Genomic DNA, 15,137 nt, shown 5'->3' on the forward strand with positions numbered 1-15,137 from the left:
TGACAATATGTTTTCTTATTGGTGATATTAACCTTCATCACTTGGTTAGGGAGGTATCTGCCAGGTTTCTACAATGTAAAGTTATTATTTTCCCTGTGTAATTAACAAACATATTAATAATGATATTTTGAGACTATGCAAATAGTCTGCTTCTCCTCAAACTTTCACCAAATAAATTTTAGCATCCATCAGTGTACCTTGTAAGCAGCGATTGTTACTGGGGTATTTGCATAACAGTAATTTTCTATATTCTTCTGCATTTATTAATTGGAATTCTTTTTTGTAAAAATAAACTTGTCCCTTCCACATTTATTGTTCCAATGGATATTTATTTCATTCTATGTAAAAAAAAAAAAAAAAAAATTTTTTTTTTTTTTTTTTTATGGGGTATAATTGTATTCCATCATTATTTACTTTCTTGCTCAAACCGTTCCAGCTTTGGCCACTAGGAACTCCTCCAGTTTGGAGCCTATGCCCTTTGGCATGCCTCTTCTCCTTTTCTGGGTATATCCCTCCTTTCTGGCACCACAAGATGTTCCAGGCTTATCTTCTATTTTCCCTGCCCCGGGCCTAGAACCAACCGCTTCTTCAAGGAGACCTGCTTTCTTGGTTTAGAAGCTAGATTGATCATGGCTTCTAGGCCCTCTCAGCAGGCAGAGCTAGGAAATATACATAGGGATACTAACCTAGGCACATACACTCATCTATGTCTGTCTATACATTAAAAACTATGAGTTCATACTGGCAACTCCAATTCCAATCCAACACCACAGAGTTCATTTTAGCCTTCGCCCTTTTCCTGATTTGTGACTTCTTTCTCCCATCTATAGTACAGTTCTCATCATCTGTAGTACAGTTAAGTATTTGTTCAATCCTAGTATATACAAAAAGCAATAGAATTGCTAGCCCACACCCTTGTGAGAAACAAATTTACTAACTGGAGTACAGTGTTTGTGCACTGTTCTTTTTGTCTTCAGCCTTATAATATCCACTCAAAACACTGTCTCCCAAAGCTACTTTGATTAGTACCGTCCTTCCCTACCCCCTTCAGTACAATTGTTATTCACTTGTAATACAGTTAGGCTCATTTATTATTGCTTATATTTCATTTTGAGCCTCCCTGACCCAGTCTTGGTTTATGTCGCTAACCAGCCAGTCAACAGGGCTGTGTGTTTCTCTGGATAGACATCTTGCAGATGAGTCAGAAGGACACATTTAGTCAGAGGCTGATGGGAACATCCTTACCTGAGCGAGGGCACTGCCCTCAGCTCTCTCTAGAATGATGTAGAGTTTCAGTTTTTACTTAAATGGAGGTGCTCCTTTGCAGCCCTGGTGGCGTAAGTTTGAATCCACCAGCTGCTCCTTGGAAATCCTGTCAGGCAGTTCCTCTCTGTCCTATAGGGTCGCTATGAGTCAGAACTGACTCGACGGGAACAGGTGTTTTTTTTGTTTTTTTTGTTTTTTTTAATGTCTCCTTTAGGAGCCCTGATGGTGCAGTGGTTAAGCGCTCAGATGTGCAGTTGGTGGTTCAAACCCACCAGTCGCTCTGGGGGAAAAAGTGGCAGTCTGCTTCCTTAAAGGCTGCACCCTTGGAAGCCCAATGGGGCACTTCTGTTCTGTCCTTCAGGGTTGCTAGGAGTTGGAATCCACTTGATGGCAATGGGTTTACATTTTACGTCTCTTTTTTATGGGTTGCTTGTAAGAAATAATGTGACGCTTTGATATCTATTAAATTTTCAAGGTTGAAAAGGGCTTCTCAAATGCAAATATTGCCAAATCTGTATTTCTTAATAATCAGAATTGTTGTTCTTGCGTGCAGTCAAGTCGATTGCAACTTACAGCAACTCCATATGACAGAGTAGAACTGCCCCAAACGGTTTCCTAGGCTGTAATCTTCATGGAAGCAGATCGTCAGGTCTTTCTTCTATGAAGCTGCTGGATGGGTTTGAAACTCCAACCTTGTAGTTAGCAGTCGAGTGCTTCATCACTGCACCACCAGGGCTCCTTACACACCATAAATTGGAGTCTGGCCTTTTCATAAAAGTATATTTGGGAATACCGACACCACTTCCTGGGGGTCAACATCGTTATTGAAGGATCCCTGCAATAAGCTTTCAGTCTAAGAATTACAAAAAAGGAAAAGATGAGAACATAAGAATTGAATTACCTAAGGAAGTTTCTGAGGGTTTAGTTTCACATTTTAAAAATTCATCTTCCTTATGGAAAAGGAACTGGAAACACATGTAATGAATCTGGTGGGTGGGCAAAAAATATATTCTCAAAGTCAGGAGCACTGTGGAAATATGAGGAGCAGAAGTAAGTGATGCAAGAGCATCAGAGATACCAGAAAATACACCATAATATGTTAAATTGGGAAAATGAACGAAAAAGGACAAAGTCAGAAACACTTTCTGGTGCCTTTGAAAGTGAAAGCACAAAGCTTTAATGAAAAATACCATCGGAGATCAGGGCAGGGTGGTAACAGGAAGGAGACCGCAACATGGTGGAAACTCAGCGCTGCCTTTGGAGGTGCCGAATGACGCTGCGTGGCAGAAAAAACTACCATATGAAGTGATTGTGTACTGTTTACCCAGAATGCAGTGGTCTAAACAAAAGTGACCTCCCTTTTCAAAGTGACACAGAAGAATAAAAGAACGGGTTTTGTTTAGCAGGCCTCTCATCATCATGACCAACACTTGAGGTTTGGGTGAAAGGTTGGGGCAAAGAAGGAAAAGAAACATGGGCAAGAGACAGGAAGAAAGGTTTGCAAATGCTTAGCATGCACTAGAAGTTTAAAAAGCAAAATGTGGATTAGCAAAGGAAAGTGAAGTTTGTTGATCCACGTTAAAAGACCCCTTGGCTCTTTGCAAGCAAACCTTCTCTTTTGAATCCTGTTTCTCATGTCTAGCTTTGGCAAAGAATACCAGCTAGCTGTGCTAGTTTCGTTATTTTAGCCCTTACGTATACAACCTTTAGAAGGCTGAACAAAAATGTCCATGGGCAGTTAAATCCTTTGTACTTCTAAAAGGCTGGCAGGAAGTACTCTATGACATTTTTGTGTAGATTCGTGCTTTTCAAAATAAAAAGATAGATACAATCCTTTTTAAAAGCTTATAAATAAACTAGGTTAAAAGGAAGATAAATAGTAGAGAGTGATACTAGTAAAAAGGATGTTCCCTGTATGTGGAATTATTGTTAAAGAATCAGTTGATATGGTTCCAATTTTTGGATTGATGCCCCTGAGAATCCACACTGCCACAGAACCCATCCATAGAAGCCGTCTGTACTGATGTTATGATCTGCCTAAAGCAGAGTACAAAGAACTACTTGGTCCATTAAAAATGGACAGAAAGGCAAGCGCTGCAGGGCAACATAAAGGGAACGTGGCCTTACAGAAGGCCACATTCCCTGGTTTACACCAACAGAGTTGAGATTTTTTAAAAGTATAAAAATGTAGAAATAACTGCTTAGGCTTTCACATGTAATTCTACTGGGTTACAACGGTCAAAGAGAACATGGTACAAAAGGCAAACTCTAAGAAGGCCCTAGTCCTTTTAAAAATAGTATTTATATACACACTAAATGTTCATAAACTTTTTGATCTGACTTCATACAAAAGCAGCCTCAGTTGCTCAGTGTAAATACTAACACGTATGAGGTGCTTCTCACGGGACAGGAGTTGTTCTGAATGCATCCCACATCGTCACCCTTCCCTTCTCCACACCTGCACTTAAGCTATTCCCTCCACCTGGCGTCCCATCTTCTACTCTGGTTCCATAAGCGTCCATCAGAGTTACCTTTCAAACTGGAACTATATGATACCTCCTTAAGGGTTTCCCAGCTCTCCTCTAGCTGGAAGTGATTTCTCTTTCTTCTTTAAAGTCCACAACATCTTACATGTAGCTCTCTATGGTAGACAGATTCCTAAAGATACTTCCCCATCTCCACCCAAAATTCTCATCTCCTAGTCATTAAATTTAACACTAAGCTAGGCACTGCTGGGAAGGGACTTTGCAGATGCAATTAAGGCGAGGGAGTTTAGTACAGGGAGTTTATTCTGCATTATCTGTTTGGGTCCACTATAACCTCATGAGCCCTTAAAAGCTAAGAGGAAGGCAGAACAGTCAGTCAAGACAGATGCGGTAGAAGAAGAGTAGAGAAATGAGGAAGAAGGGCAGGTCAGAGAGAGTCGAAGCATGAGGAGAACTTGACTTGCTGTTGCTGTACTGAAGATGGAGAAAGGGGACCTGAGCCAAGGATTGCAGGCAATCTCCAGAAGCTGAGAACAACCCCTGGCCAACAGCCAGCAAGGAAACATGGGCCTCAGCCCTTCAACCACATAGAACTAAATTCTGCCAACAATCTGAATGAGTTTGGAAATGGATCCATCCTTAGGCCCTCCAGAAACGAACAGCTCTGCTGACTTTGCGATTCTGGTCTTGTGAGATCTGGAGCAGAAAAACCAGCCGAGCCAACCCAAACTTCTGATCTACAGAACAGTGAGTGTTGTTAGCCACTTAGTTTCTAGTAATTTGTTACAGAAGAAATAGAAAACTAATACACTCTCTTTTGTATTTTATCCTATCTAATAGTTCAAATCTCATTAGGCAGCACAATCAGCTGGGAATCTTTTAAAAAATACCCATGAGCCCCGCCCCCAGTGATGTGAAATTAATGGGGGGAAGAGAGCAGAGACAGGCATCGGTTCTTGGTTTTTTTTTTAAGCTCCCAAGTGATATTTTTCCCCAACACTTTATTACTACTACTATCACCCCAGAAAGCTCCTGCATGTCCATTGCCAGGTAATCCACATCCTCACATGCTCAGTTGTTGTTATCATTGTTAGGTGCCATCGAGTCAGTTCTGTACTTCTTCCAAGACAGATTTGTTCATTCTTCTGGCAGTCCATGGTATATTCAATATTCTTTGTCAACACCACATGCCCACATGAAACCACTACTCTCATTTTCTTTATCCCCAACATAGATTAGTTGTGCCTATCTTAGAGCTTCTTTCACTTACGATGCTGTGCGTGGCAGTAGTATGTTCCTTTTTATTGCTGAGTAGTATTCCATTGTATGAATACTCCAATTTGTTTATCCATTCACCTATTCATGGGCAATTGGGTTGTTCCTATTTTTAGGCTATTCTGAACAAAGCTGCTATGAATCTTCTTGTGACATATGCTTTCGTTTATCTTGAACTGATGGATCATAGGGCAAAGGTATGTTTAGTTTTATAAGAAAGTGCCACACCATTTTCCAAAGTGGCTGTACCATTTTAATAGTTTTCCATCCGAGTGAGTACATGTCAGCCTTCTACTACTTCTTCCCTGACCTCAAGTGATTTTAAATGTGTAGACAGGATTGAGAACAACTATCCTACATTATCTGTCCACAAAGAAGAAGAAAACCCTCACAACTGAACTGATAAACAACATCATGATAAATGGAGAAAAAATTGAAGTTGCCAATGATTTCATTCTATTGGAATAACAATCAACGTTCATGGAAGCAGCAGTCAAGAAATCAAATGACATATCTCATTGAGCAAATCTGCTGCACAAGTACTCTTTAAAGTTCTAAAAAGCAAAAGTTTCACTTTGATGACAAAGGTGCACCTGACCCAAGCCATGGTCTTTTCAATCACACATGAAGGCTGGGCAATGAAAAAGACGGAAGGTGAACTGATGCATTTGAACTGTGGTGCTAAGAGAATACTGAGTATCTATGGACTCCCAAAAGAATGAACAAATCTGTCTTGGAGAGAGTACAGCCAGAATGCTCCTTAGAAGCGAAGATGGTGAGCCTCTGACTTGCTTACTTTGGACGTGTTATCAAGAGGTACCGATCCCTGAAGAAGGACATCATGCTTGGTAAGGCAGAGGGTCAGCAAAAATGAGGGAGACCTTCAGTGAGATGGATTGACACAGTAGCCACAACAACAGACTCAAGTACACCAGTCATCATGAAGATGACACAGGACCGGCCTCGCTTTGTACTGTTAGACATGTGGTTGCCATGAGTTGGAGATGACTCGACAGCAACTAACGAGAACAGGCTAGATTAACATTTCCTTCAGGGCAGGATTCATGTCTTACTTACCTTTGCTCCTCCAAAAATATTCAGCACAGCCCTTACCCAGAGCAGGGATGCTTGACTCCTGTTTAATTTCATCTTGACTCAGTCTCTGACTTTCATTATACATGGCAAGTCTATTAAGCATGCCTCCAATACTTAAACAAATTCAGTGTACAATTTTGAGTAAAGTATTTCATAACTTGTATAATCATGGGCCCAGTGCCTCTCCTCCCTACTGAACTCATGAGGGCATGGCCTGTGTCTATCTTGTTAAGGGGTGCACCTCTGAGCCCAGCACAGTGCTTGGCACATAGCAGGACCTCAATGAACAAACAACATGCTTTGGGGAAAAAAGTCCCCTCTCTCCTAAGGTTTTTTTCCCCCCCCTCTTTTAATTAAAACAATAGTATATAAGTGTGTACACTCTGGAAAGGTCCTAGATCTTTCGTTCCTAATATTCTGGAGAACAAAGGTCTCTCTGAAAATCTGATGAAAGCTATGAATCCCCTCTCTCTTAAAAAAAAGAAAAAATCCTATGTATATACTTACACACATATACAATCCTGCGTATAATTTTGAGTTGTTCACGTGGCCCTCTGAAAGAGGTTGGGTTGGAATCCCAGTCACCGTGTTTCATGTAACGCTACAATCCATCCATTTCTTTAATAAATATTTGTTGCATATCTGATTTGCGCCAGGGATTACATTAGGCGCTAGGGGCAGTGTAATCAGTAAGACAGTTCTGCTCTTTAGAATCAGGGAAGTGAAGGGGTCACACAGCAGTGATAAGCAATTATAATTTATCATCTAATCAAAATTAAGATGTTCTCAAAATTCTTTTCAAAGATGTCTTTTTTGAGTAAGTCTATAACGTGACTAACAACCCAAAATGCAAATAACCCTTTGAGGTAATATTTTACATTTCTGGGAAAGAAGCAAAAAGAAAAGGAGGGAAAGAAGAGTAACAACTTATCTATCCTGCATTCTCAAGAATAACTACTTTCTGATTACTTCTAGACTTGAGTAATCTCATGGTGGAATGACTTGCCCCAGGAGTATGTGTTTGCATTCCTTTGTGGTCTTCTCCAAACGGCCGTGGTCCAAGTGAATATGGTGGTTCATTCCTCTGGGAAAAAGTGTGAAAGTATCAATACCCTTCTCAACAAACAGTCTGGAGAGAGAATGAGGGAGAACAAAAGAATGTGATGTCTCCATGTGACAAAACGGTATATTGTCAAAAGGAAGGTTCATGTACCTACATCACCCAGCAAACACCTCCTTAGAAGGCCTTGGAAAAGGCGGCTCTTGAGAAAGCAACAATCACAACTCAAAAACTATGGGACGTTTGAGGGAAGAGTAAATGTTAAAAACAACATAAAAATAGCAAAGGAGAGTGAAAAAAAACTAAAGACTCTAGGGAGCAATTAGTCCAAAAGACTAATGGACCACATGAAGCTCAGCCTACCCAACCCTGAGATCAGAAGAAGTAGATGGTGCCTGGTCACCATTACAGACCACTCTGACTGGGACTACAACAGAGGATCCTGGACAGAATGGGAGAAAAATGAATAACAAATGATCAAACTCACAAAAAAGGAAAGACTTACTAGTCTGACACACTGGAGGAATCCCCAAGACTATGGCCTCTGAATTCCCTTCTAACTCAAAACTAAAGCCGCTCCCGAAGCTCACCTTTCAGCCAAAGATCAGGCAGGCCTATAAAACCAACAGTAACACACGTGAGGAACATGCTTCTTAGATCAATCAAGTATACAAGATCAGATGGACTATACCTGCCCCCGCAAAAAGATAGGATGGCTGGAAGGGGCAGGAGAACGGGACAAATGGAACCAGGGAACCCAGGGTGGAAAGGGAATGGAAAGGGGGACAGTGCTGATACAATGCAGGATGGCAACCAATGCCATGAACCAATTTGTGAATAAATTTTTTAATGAGAACTAATTTGCTCTGTAAACTTTCACCTGAAGCACAATTTAAAAAAAAAAAAAAAAGAGCCTTAAAATAACAACAGTAAAAACCCAACAGACAGGGAATGGAGTTCCAGAATGGTTTGAGGTAAATAAATGAATTATTCTACATAAACGGATTTTGTGATTGAAGCTCATTTCTTTAAATGCCCAAATCTTTATAAAATAGTTTTGTTGGCAATCTTTCCAAATCTATTTCACACTCCCCATCTCCTTAATCAAACTAAGTAAACATAATGTAATATTTTTGATGACTCATTAAGTACATCCATTACTCTGCTCTGCTGTTATAACACAGTCATTCCCTAAGAAGCTACTGACTACACAGATTCGCTTGCCCCTCCTCAGAGCAACTCCAGCTGTTCCATTTGCAGACCCAGTGTCAGCTTTTTAAGGTTTGTTTTTTTTCTTCTTCATCTCATTATCAACTCACTCCTTGCTACTGTCCAGTCCATATATATGTAGGGCAGCATTCCCTTCGTCATCCTTCTCATTCATAGCCAACTGGAAAAACATGCTTTTCTTCAACATAATTGAAACTTAACATTTTAAATAACAACCTAAATACTTGTGCTTTACTAAATTTGTTTTAGAAAAGTTAACTGGATGCAGAGATTACCTTAGTGTTGAAGAGATGGCTCCGAGATGGTCAGTGGTGGGTGGCCAGCATGGTCTGTAGTCTTAAGGAGTCCTGTCTGCATACTGGTATCCACCTGTGTCTACACGGTCATTTGCTTATGATATACCAGGGAAGGAGACTGGGGGTTGGAAATGTTCAAGTAAAAGGTGTGGTTTTTATTAGAAAAATAGGCCTTAAATGAGGGTCTGAGTAAATCAATCAGAGGTACATTACACAGACTCTACACCTATTCATTCTGGCTGTTCAGTTAAATTTTCAGTTTATTTTTGGTTGTTTTAAACTTTTCGAATCTTTCTCAGGCAACTGACCTTGACTATCACATCAACTACAGACTGTTTTCTTTTATGAGATGCTTTCACTGTACAGCTACAAAAGCCTTTAAATTACAATGAGTTTCTCTGAGTCCTCAACGAATAGGTAAACACCATGTACAGGACAGAATATTTGCTATGTAGTTCATTTACCCTTGGATTACAGGCCTATTAAAAGAAGGGCAGTACTCCCTAAAAATCCCCCAGGCCCCTTACTGGTGTATCAAAAACAAATGGCCATGTAGACATAGGTGGACATCAATATACACACAGGACTGCTCAGGTCAGGGAACTGTGCTGGGGACTTACCACTGAGCCTCTCTAAGCCAGCTCTGCATTAACAAGATATCTACATCCAACTAAGTTTTCTAAACTAAATGTATTAAAACACAGAGCATAGGTTGTTGTTTAACTTTTGAAGTCAAAATTATCCAAGTTCTTTAATGACATTAGAGTTAGATGCTAAACACTACACTCAGTGTATCAAGTGTTCTTCAGAGTACTTGGGCATCTCCCTCACAGAAAGCACAAAAGCTTACTGCCATGGGTTATAAGGAAAAAAAGACCACTGTTCAGTCTAAAGGCACATACAAACTCATTCAATACACAACACATCTCTGTTCCTTCTTACAAGAAGTGGAGTTGAAGATGACGGGAGGATGTGTGGAGAATGAGGAAGATGCGGATTTCTCCCCTTCAGTGATAAAATTCCAAGATAGTTACAAATGGAGCTAATGATAATACTATTGAATACACAGGTTATTGAACTCAGAGATTTAGACCAAGCCAAAAAAAAAAAAAATTTTTTTTTTTTTTTTCCTCCACGCAACCTCAGAAGGCGCCAAGGTTTCCAAGAGCTGGTTAGGAAGTCAAACCACCCGATTACCAAGCAGGTTCACAGACAACTGGTGAACAAAAATGGCCATGGATTGTTTTGCTTTCATACAGAATTGAAAGAGATTTTAGTCATCATGCAGTTCAACACCCTTACTTAACTGAGGAGGAAACCGAGACCCAGAAAGGCTGAGTGACTCGCCCAGAGTCTACAGCTAGTTAATGGCTAGACTATAGCTTTTGACTCTAGTTTTCCACTCTACTATAATCCATTGTGTGGGGGGAGGGGGAGAGCTACTCAGAAGACGTCTGTTTTCTTAAGTAAGGTAAGTGCTGTTACAGGGAGTGCTGCGATATCCTTTGATCATGCAAGGGTACGTGTGCATGTACACATACGTACATCTATGTATGTGTATGCATATTAAAAATGTATATACAGACACATACACCAAAGAAAACTGATTAATATCTACAAAAACTTTATGGTTTGAAAAAAAGTCTAATTATTACATGGTATTATCTAGCTTTACTTGTCTCCACTTTTATCCAGCATCTACTAGTAAGAATCTCAGACTTTACAAACCACAATCTGTGTGCCAATCTAAATCAATCAAAGCAATGACTATAAATGTATAAATCACACACACAAGTGCGTAAGGGCCCTTAACCATAACATACAGACTGACCTATTTTAACAGATACAAAGGAAAAGGGCTTAAATTCACAATGTGACCCATCAAATTAATATCAATAATACATGTTCACGCTGGAGAGACATGAACAGCAACCTTGATGGACTGTGTTATTACATTTTAAAAATGCTCCAAACAAACATTCTAAACTCTATGGCTACATCTGAATATGAAGTTCTGTAGCACTTCTTCACGATGAAATTAAAAATAGAATCTCTCTGGGAATCATTAATATTCCATTACAGTACCCTTAACGATTACTACCACCCCCACTCAAACTTTTTTCTTTTTTTTTCTCCTGGTTAAAAATCTGTTTGTACTCTTTAAGCAGCATCTGTTCTGTCAAAACATTCTAACAGACTTCTTTTTAATACAGATTAAAACACACGCACACACATGCATGAACAAGATTTATGGCTCTTCAGCTACTTCAGAGCCTTATCCTCATTACCGTCATCATTTTTCATTCAAGGTCTAAACCACACCAAAGACGGCATCATCACTCTCCCCATGATGAGCACGTGACTAGACACAAGAGCGTGTTTACAGACTTTCATGGGGAAAGCAGATGCAGAAACACACCAGGATCCTTTTACTTCATAACTCAGCTTGATTCATTTTACTAAAAAAAAAAAAAAAAACAGCAATATTCCATATTTTAAGCCAGAACCTTTAAAGATTTTCTCCTATAAAGGTTGTTAGCTTAGCTTGTCTCCTAGAAGGCTCTCTTGGTTATACCAATAACCATTTAAGCCCCTTCCCTCCATAGATACTGTTGCTACCAGGTTTCCATGACCTTCTCTCAGAGATAACTCACCTACTCTCTAGTCAACAGTTGATGTTCTTTTTATAGCTACACTTAAATACCACCCAGAAGTTCCTATTTTCAACTACATACTTCAAATATAACTCAGATCAAGATTTTTGAGAATTCACTTTAGGCTTTTCATTTATAAAAAGTTTCTCGTGCATTTCTTTGAGAGTAATCCTTTGAGAATGCTGCCGCAATAAAATAAGTTTTCTTGGATGTAAATGTGAACATTCACTAGTTTCACTATCAGAAGTATACTTCGTTGTCTAAATCAATAAACAACCAAAAAACCAAACCAAACCCACTGCCATGGAGTCAATTCCAACTTATGGCAGCCCTACAGGACAGAGGCGAATTGCCCCACAGGGTTTTCTAAGGAGCAGCTGGTGGATTTGAACTGCGAACTTTTTGGTTAGCAGCCAACCTCATAACCACCGTGCTACCGGGCTCCAAGCCAATAAATATAGTATAGAAACTGAAGAGAGATGTGAGTGAAATTTACAAAGAAAACAAAAAAGACTTTTAAGAACACTCTGGCACTTAGATTGAAAGTATCCTTAAAGATCGCCTATACAGTTTTTTCAACTTCTTTTTGCCATGGAGCATTTTGTTCAAAAGACATCTCATAAGAACTCTAGGCAAAGCAAAAAGAGAGCAAGCAGTTCTGTTTGGGATGGGGAGTGGTAACAGGGTAGGGCTGGGTTCTATGAGCCTGAACCAAACACCTGAAAACTACAGACATAGCCCAAAATCTTATTTCATGAATGAAGAGACTAAGGGCAGAAAGAGAAGAGATGATCAAACTGAGGCTTATCACTAGTCACCAGTAACACTAAGACAGGTTTAGAGCTAGTGATTTCCGGGATCCACTCACAAAAACTGGGGCAGTGTAGAAAGCAAAGAAGCTAACATTTACGAACACTTGAACGTACTCTAGACGGGCACAACGTTAGCCACTTAAGTCACATCATCTAACTTATTCTTCATAGCCTCTCAAGGATGATACTATTATCCCATGTTATACATGAGAAAACTGAAAGTTAAAGTTGCCAGCTCGAAGTAAAATATTGGGTTTCCTTTCCAGGTCTGTCTGACAGTACTCATTTCAAACCACCACAAGGCCTTCCATTACATTCAGCCTAATAGATCAAAAAACATTAACTTTGAAGAAAGAACTAGGGCTTTTCCATTTTTTGGTGTTGAATTAAAAAATACTAAAGATGATAAAATTTATTCCATGATTTTTACAAGTAAGTTAACAGACACTAAGCTCTCAAGGTTCCTCAAATCGGACTTAAAAAAGGTAACTCACAAATGTGTGTAATGGAACAATCAGGACTTTCTGGCTTTTAAGTACTAAACGCCATAGTAACTCTTAGGAAAGGTGGCTGTTATGTCTTCAAATACTCCCCAGTCAGAAACAGAGAACAATGAAGAAGCATTAACAGGACAGCTAGGCTCACTTGGAGAAACACTGCCTGGGGCTCCAAAGCTGTGAGGCTAGAAATTAGACAATACCATGGGCTAGATATAGTCTTCATGGCTTGTGATAACACTGGAAGGGAAGAGAAAAGAGAACAAAAATGAAAAACAAAAAAAGAGAGGGAGAGAAGATCTCACGTTGCTTAAGATTACCCTTTTGGTAGAAATAGTATAAATATATGGCAATTGTCAGTGTTAAATTTTCAACCTTCTCCCTGGCTGAAAGGATCAAATTAGAGGGGCAGATGGGCCTTTGAAAGTGAGCTGGCCTGGCATTGTTCTCTCTTTTTAAGAAGACTCCTTGTAGTTCTGATTGTTACTCTGTTTAAACAGGGCCTTTTCAGAGTTTGAACCTAGAAAAAATTGCCTACCTCTAAACTTTAATGGGCGATTGATTTTGTTGTTGTTGTCGTTTACCCTTATATACAGCTGTGATGATTACAAAGTCTAATGGTTCTGAGCCTGCACTGAATAATTTTGTTTCCTAATTGTTTCTTCCTTGTCAGACAAGATGCATTAATCTTTATTTAAAATTTTGTTGCCTTTTTGAGCCTACTGTTTGTTTAAATGCCACCCTCCTGGCTAATTTCTCTATCATTTTCACAAATTACTTTTCCCCAATAATACCACATGAGAAAATTCCACTTAAAACAAAATACAGAGAGCTTTCTGTCAACTGGATTTGTTAAGGAATGGATGCAGGCAACCTACATATTCTTGGAAACGTCTTCTAAAAGAATCTCATCCAAATTCTGTCTTTTGAGAAAGCAAGAGAAAAACAAATTTGAGTAAGAACTTTTAATGGAATTCTGACCAATAGAAACGAGGATGGCGAGACTTCATCTCACTCACTTTGGATGTGTTATCAGGAGGGACCAGTCCCTGGAGAAGGACATCATACTTGGTAGAGTAGAGGGTCAGAGAAAGAGGGAACACCTCCAACGACATGGACTGACACAATGGCTGCAACAATGGTCTCAAGCATAACAATGAGCATGAGGATGGAGCAGGACCCTGTTTCCTATTGTACATAGGGTTCTATGAGTCAGAACCAGCTCAATGACACCTGACAACAACAACTTGACCCCTTTGAACAACAGACATAAGTCCAACTGTTACCTGTGATCCAGCAAAGGAATTGAAAAGTAATAAGGTCAATCAATATATTACAATAAAAATTTCAGTTCAACCCATGTAACAGTAAGCATTTTTTTATATTAAATCTAGCAATTTCTCTGTATTTTTATGAATAAACATAATAAAGGTCATAATCTTTCCTGTTGCCTCATAATTAAACTGAATGCCATACATGCTTTCAATGTTTCAGGTTGGGGAGGGAGGAGGGAAAAGAGAGCAGGATTCATCAGAAACCTGTAAGGTGGTCCCAAACTTCTTTTGTATTTATCTGTTATGTTCGCACCTACCAGTATGACATGTGTATAATTCTATTTTCCCTCCAAATGTAAATATTCCCTAAGAATTTAACTCACCTAGGAATCCAGAGATAGCTGTCATTAGGAAAAGCCAGCAAGCAAGAAAGAAAAAGACAAACTGAATGAAAGGAAAAGAGGGAAATGAAGAGAAAACGGGAGCGAGAGAGACAAGGGAACGGAAAAATGAATAACGTAACACAGTGAAACGAAAGATATTCACTTCAAGTTGTCCTTGTTGAAATTTCCAGGAAAATTCCGATTCCTACTGAAGTGAAAGGCTCTCGTCTCGGGTGGGTTTCTTATGAAGAGTAGTCTAATACATATTTGCCCCCTAGGGTTTGTAAACAGGATCTCAATTGCACAACAGATCATCCAGCAGACTCTTGGCAGGGTAAATCAAAGGAGGACGTATGCTTACCGGAGGTGAATAACAGCCACTAGGTTGTACATTAACTACAATTAGTTTTGGACAGATCTATCAAAAAAAAAAAAATCTGCCTAATAATTTACTCACAGTCATGCAGGTTACCATGAGCCTACCACTAAAATCTAAAAACTTCACTGTGACAATTTTCCTGTCTGACATAACTTGATAAAAGCCTCACAAATCCTCTCCAGGAGAATCTATTATTTTCCACGCTGATACCACCGGACTGAAAACAGACTTGTCAACACGCAGCTACTGTATAGCTTCACGGAAATGCTAGAACATACTTAGCATGTCACAGTCCCGCACCCGCCCTTTCCCACCTGCAACTGTAGTTTCAGAAATGGCAGCATCTGCACTATAAAGAAACAAATTAAAAAATACCTGCCTTTTTTTAGCAAACTTAAGCTACTTTCCTTCCTGCATTTTTCATAATCTA

The 15,137-nt window shown here is 39.5% G+C and overlaps 1 protein-coding gene across 14 annotated transcripts in view; it reads right to left on the reverse strand.

Annotated features, from left to right (window-relative positions):
* PSD3 (pleckstrin and Sec7 domain containing 3) overlaps positions 1 to 15,137 on the reverse strand; it is a 739,247-nt gene that overhangs the window by 218,165 nt on the left and 505,945 nt on the right. The gene's annotated exons all lie outside the window — the stretch shown is intronic.

The sequence above is a fragment of the Elephas maximus genome, chromosome 22, assembly GCF_024166365.1.
Source record: "Elephas maximus indicus isolate mEleMax1 chromosome 22, mEleMax1 primary haplotype, whole genome shotgun sequence".
Lineage (NCBI taxonomy): Eukaryota > Metazoa > Chordata > Mammalia > Proboscidea > Elephantidae > Elephas > Elephas maximus.